The following is a 4,859-nucleotide window of genomic DNA, read 5'->3' as shown; positions in this document are numbered from 1 at the left end:
TTATTATCATAAAATTTATAATAACCTCACTATTGCATTAACATAAGTCCCCAGTTTCTTAATTTGGCCTACTATAATTTCAGCTAATCTAACATAGCTCAAATAAAAAAATCTAGCATAATTTGGGCTAATCTAACATAGCTCAAACAACACATTCTATCAGTATTTGAGCTAATCTAACATAGCTTATAAAAAGGTCTCTAAAAAATACTAATACTAAAAACAACACTAGTTTAACTATAAAAAATAAGTTTACGCTAGCTTAAGCTTCTCGGTCACCACCCTAGGCCTCGTCGTCAGAGTCCGTCTGGAGGGAGGCGGGCGATAAGTACGAGAAGGACATGACATAGTCTGTGGTCGCTGGCATGGGGCAAGGGAGGGGGAGAGGGGAGGGACAATGAGTTGTGGCCTCCACCACAACAGATGCCATGACACCGTCGGCATGCTTGCCGCATGTTGTGATTAAGGGCGAGGATGGGTTTGTGTTTGGTATTAATTTCTGTATCTACTTGAACTGGTGGTCACACTATAGAAGGAAGTCCCAAGTCTTCCTGGACCGGTCACATTGAGCTCACTAATTGAGTGGTTGCATGCATTGATCTCACTAATTTTTGTATTTGCTTCGGCCATGGCTGCAACACGACCACAAGACAGGTGATGTCTAGGAAGTGAGGACAATCGAGCAAGGTGGCACAAGATACCTATATCATATTTGTTTGTGAATGTTATGATGATAAGAGTAAGAATGTAAGATCATATGGAAATACGCTAGCGTGGACTAATAGCTGGCTTATCTAAAGCGAACCAAAAAGCATATACAGTAGATCCACTGTGCCAATTGAAGACCGATCTTCCCGTAACACCAAGCTGGGCATGTGTGGAACGAAAAAATAGAATCACTTGTACACTCTTAACATTTGTATATGTGCAATTAGGAAACTACCTGATGACCCTAGTTTGCCATATAATGTGAGAATACTGTGCAAGCATTTTTCAACATAATTAAACCTGGCCTGGAACTCGTCATGGAGCAGAGGGTAAGAGCATCTCCAGCCGTTTGGTCCCCCAGGGCATCAAAAAGAGCGGTCTGGGGGTGAGCCGACGGCATACTCGGCGCTGGGGGCGGTTGGGCCCAATTGTGTCCGAAAATGGCCCGATTGGATGAATCGATCTATTATCGGGCAATCTTATTGGGAATAACAAGGGCTTCCCTGAATACCCAAAGTTTCATATCTGAAGCAAGTTTTCAAGAAACTGCTCGAGTTTTAGCAAAAGCTGCCCTACGAGGTCGCATTGATTGGTTGAAAGGCTTGAAAGAAAACGTAGTTCTGGGGGGGATTATACCTGTTGGTACCGGATTCCAAAAATTTGTGCATCGTTCCCCACAAGACAAGAACCTTTATTTCGAAATAAAAAAAAATCTATTCGCGTCGGAAATGAGAGATTTTTTGTTTCTCCATACAGAATTAGTTTCTTCAGATTCTGACGTAACAAACAATTTTTATGAGACATAAGAACCCCCATTTAACATTTAACCCTATATCATTTAAGGATACATAAAAAATATTTTTTACTTTACTAGACTTTTGAACTTAGAACACTAACAGGTCAAATTTTAGATTTTTAAGATTTTTATTTTAATAAGTAAAACAAGTCAGTTAATTCATTAAGGTGGTTATGTTTATACCATGTATCAATGGCCAACTCTTATCTTAGTACAAGGTTCTCTCGGAACAATTATTATTTATTTCAAGCTATTTCGGATCTTTCTTAATCTTCAAAAAGAACTAAATTCCGTAATGGAATGGTAGGATTAAAAAAAAAGGAAGTGTGGAAAAAATGACAAGAAGATATTGGAACATTAATTTGGTAGAGATGATAGAAGCAGGAGTTCATTTTGGTCATGGTATTAAGAAATGGAATCCTAAAATGGCCCCTTACATTTCGGCAAAGCGTAAAGGTACTCATATTATAAATCTCGCTAGAACGGCTCGTTTTTTATCAGAAGCTTGTGATTTAGTTTTTGATGCAGCAAGTCAGGGAAAAAGTTTCTTAATTGTTGGTACCAAAAAAAGAGCAACAGATTTAGTAGCATCAGCTGCAATAAGGGCTCGTTGTCATTATGTTAATAAAAAGTGGTTCAGTGGTATGTTAACGAATTGGTCGATTACGAAAACTAGACTTTCTCAATTTAGAGACTTAAGAGCAGAAGAAAAAATGGGAAAATTCCACCATCTCCCAAAAAGAGATGTGGCAATCTTGAAGAGAAAATTATCTACCTTGCAAATGTATCTCGGCGGGATCAAATATATGACGAGATTGCCAGACATTGTGATCGTCCTTGATCAGCAAAAAGAGTATATAGCTCTTCGGGAATGTGCCATTTTGGGGATTCCTACTATTTCTTTAGTCGATACAAATTGTGACCCGGATCTCGCGAATATATCGATTCCAGCCAACGATGACACTATGACTTCAATTCGATTGATTCTTAACAAATTAGTATTTTCAATTTGTGAGGGCCGTTCTCTCTATATAAGAAATCGTTGATTAAGAATATATAGTGAATTCTTGGGCAACTGCGTAAATTTATGGAATCACTTACTTTACTATATCTTTTTTTTTTGCATAGAATTTTTTTTGCATAGAAAAAAGAAGGGGAATATTGATATATATTAGAGGGTATTAATATATATTATGATCTGATGTGCTTTCTTGGTATCCTAAATATAAGATTAATACTTCAAGTTGCTGAGTTGAGAAAGAGATGGTTGAATCAAAAGAATTCCTTTTTTGAAGTTCAATTTTTATCAGAGGACAATATGAATATTATACCTTGTTCCATTAAAACACTCAAGGGGTTATACGATATATCGGGTGTAGAAGTAGGCCAACACTTCTATTGGCAAATAGGAGGTTTCCAAATTCATGCCCAAGTACTCATCACTTCTTGGGTCGTAATTACTATCTTGCTAGGTTCAGTTGTCATAGCTGTTCGGAATCCACAAACCATCCCGACCGACGGTCAGAATTTTTTTGAATATGTCCTTGAGTTTATTCGAGACTTGAGCAAAACTCAGATTGGAGAAGAATATGGTCCCTGGGTTCCCTTTATTGGAACTATGTTCCTTTTTATTTTTGTTTCGAATTGGTCGGGTGCTCTTTTACCTTGGAAAATTATAGAGTTACCCCATGGGGAATTAGCAGCGCCCACGAATGATATAAATACTACTGTTGCTTAGCTTTACTCACGTCAGCGGCATATTTTTATGCTGGTCTTAGCAAAAAAGGATTGAGCTATTTCGAGAAATATATTAAACCAACTCCAATCCTTTTACCAATTAACATCCTAGAAGATTTCACAAAACCATTATCACTTAGCTTTCGACTTTTCGGGAATATATTGGCGGATGAATTAGTCGTTGTTGTTCTTGTTTCTTTAGTCCCCTTAGTAATCCCTATACCGGTCATGTTTCTTGGATTATTTACAAGCGGTATTCAAGCTCTTATTTTTGCAACATTAGCCGCAGCCTATATAGGTGAATCCATGGAGGGTCATCATTGAATTGACTATTTTTGGAAATAGTATTTTTTTTTTTTGCAGCTTATCTCAATTCATGCATGGTTCCGGATAATCTGCTTGGTTGCAAAAAAATAGTTAGAAATGCGTATGAATATATAGCCTAGAGTTGTAGGAGAGAGAATAGAATAGACTATATTATGGAATTTTCAAAGTATATATGCATTAAGGAGGGTGGAGTCAGGCTAGATCTATACTATAATATCCTTAATGTCTATAAGTGGAGTCCTCTTTTATGCGGGTTTCCACTTTAAGCAATGATTTTAGAATCCGATTCAATAGAAAATGAGAAAATATGCAAACAAAATAGAAGAAACAAATGTATATATAGGATATTATATTATATATTCCTAGGTTAGATTCATTATCTAATCCGATATATGGATATGGAATTCCATTCTATGTAGTTCGGACAATTCACATTATCATTTCAATTTGATTTCAATTTGTACTTTTTAGTTACTTTACTTCTCCCCAATAGAGCTTAGAAGTAAGAATTTATTGGTTGATTGTATCCTTAACCATTTCTTTTTTTTGACACGAGGAACTACTCACCATGAATCCACTAATTGCTGCTGCTTCTGTTATTGCTGCTGGATTGGCCGTAGGGCTTGCTTCTATTGGACCTGGAGTTGGTCAAGGTACTGCTGCAGGACAAGCTGTAGAAGGTATTGCGAGACAGCCAGAAGCAGAAGGTAAAATACGAGGTACTTTATTGCTTAGTCTAGCTTTTATGGAAGCTTTAACAATTTATGGACTAGTTGTGGCACTAGCGCGTTTATTTGCGAACCCTTTTGTTTAATCTTAAAAAAAAATTCTTTCGATTTCGATTAGATACTTTTTTCTTTTTTTAGTAAATTGGTATTTGCTTCCGCAATTCCAATTATATCAATACTTTATTTAATTTACTCCTATTTATTACTCCTGGAATTATCTATTTATCGGGACAGATAATACCCCATTCTAGGAAGGGCTGAGTTGAGTATTATTAATTTAGAAGATATGCTCACCTTCTTATTTCCCGTCCTTAGTTTAGGAAAGTGGAAAGTTTTTTCCTTTTATTTTAGGAATTTTGGGAACAGAACATTTCAACAAAGGAAGTCTTTCACCGGTCAAAGAAGACGTAAGACTTAATCTAAAAGAAATTACTAGATTGAATCTATTTGCATTAAAAAAACCGATCAAAAAAGGGCGAGCGAAGTAAGTGATCGAAAAACTTTGTTCTTTGTTCGTCCTATCTATAAGAGGAGAGCATATGAAAAATGTAACCCATTCTTTC

At 36.5% G+C, this 4,859-nt stretch overlaps 1 pseudogene; it reads left to right on the top strand.

Annotated features, from left to right (window-relative positions):
- The first annotated feature begins 1,163 nt into the window (after window positions 1–1,163).
- Window positions 1,164–4,141, top strand: LOC119349527 (annotated as a pseudogene).
- Window positions 4,142–4,859: the final 718 nt, after the last annotated feature.

Source organism: Triticum dicoccoides, chromosome 1B, assembly GCF_002162155.2.
Source record: "Triticum dicoccoides isolate Atlit2015 ecotype Zavitan chromosome 1B, WEW_v2.0, whole genome shotgun sequence".
In the NCBI taxonomy this organism is placed as follows: domain Eukaryota; kingdom Viridiplantae; phylum Streptophyta; class Magnoliopsida; order Poales; family Poaceae; genus Triticum; species Triticum dicoccoides.
This window is presented reverse-complemented; position numbering and strand designations above follow the sequence as displayed.